The following is a 1,104-nucleotide window of genomic DNA, read 5'->3' as shown; positions in this document are numbered from 1 at the left end:
TGGTGGCTGGTAGGATGGGTGGGTGGTGGCTGTTAGGGGGGTTGGGGGCTAGTAGGGTGGGGTGAGTAGGGGGAGGTTGGAAGAAAGTTTGGAAAATGTTTCATTAAGTTTTGAAGGGAAATTATTTTTCTTAAATTTGAGGAAATAAGTTGATTTGGAAAACATTTTCGATAATATTTGACCCAACCAAAAATGAGAAAATTAAAAAGAAAATGTTTTCCTTCATACCAAACACACCCTAAATGTTGAGATTTTTCTATATTACATTTTAAATGATTTTCTATAAACATGAATTCTTTTGCATTTTGCTCTATTAGTGATTTTGAAATTAGTTTAACATATATATACTAGTAGTATAAATGTTGTTTACATATCTATGATGACATGTTAACTTATTTAAATCTTATAAATTATTTAATAAATCAAATATTAAATAGTAAATCATCATTTTAGTACATGAATCAACCACCATAAAGTCTCTTGAATATGTATTCTTTGTATTAATTTCATACTGGAGTAAAATTATGGATTTTTTGTTTTGTTCTTCTTCCAATTGGGAATATAATAATTAAATTTTCCCTCCATAAAAAAGATCACACATGTATATATATATATATATATATATATATATATATATTTGAGTCAATGAGGATTACATTAAATAAATGTTATTACCGCTAACTCTGTATGATGTAAATATACGTAACTCCCACTAATTATATTCATTATAGTTTTCTACTCCTACCTCTCATCCATAGTATTAAATGGATTAACGTCATATTCACTGATTTAAAAGACTCTGTTAGGACTCACCCTTGGGTGGGCTCCAGCATATCGCCTTGAGACTCTAGTGTGGGGCATAGTTATGTAAGACTTACGCCCTAAGCGCCTGATTATACGCCCTACGCCCAATGCTCGGTGCTCTCCTAACATATCTTATAAAAATTATGTGATAATTGTTTTAGTTAACATTGTTGACCCGACCCTCATAAATCTTGAATAAATGAATGATACTTAATAATTTTTAAATCTATAGCGAAATGGTCTGATGGAGCCTTCTACTTGTGTTCGTTTGTATTTTGGTCCCTTTTATTTGACTATTTG

This window comes from Solanum pennellii, chromosome 5 (genome assembly GCF_001406875.1).
Source record: "Solanum pennellii chromosome 5, SPENNV200".
Lineage (NCBI taxonomy): Eukaryota > Viridiplantae > Streptophyta > Magnoliopsida > Solanales > Solanaceae > Solanum > Solanum pennellii.
Note: the sequence above shows the minus strand (reverse complement) of the source record.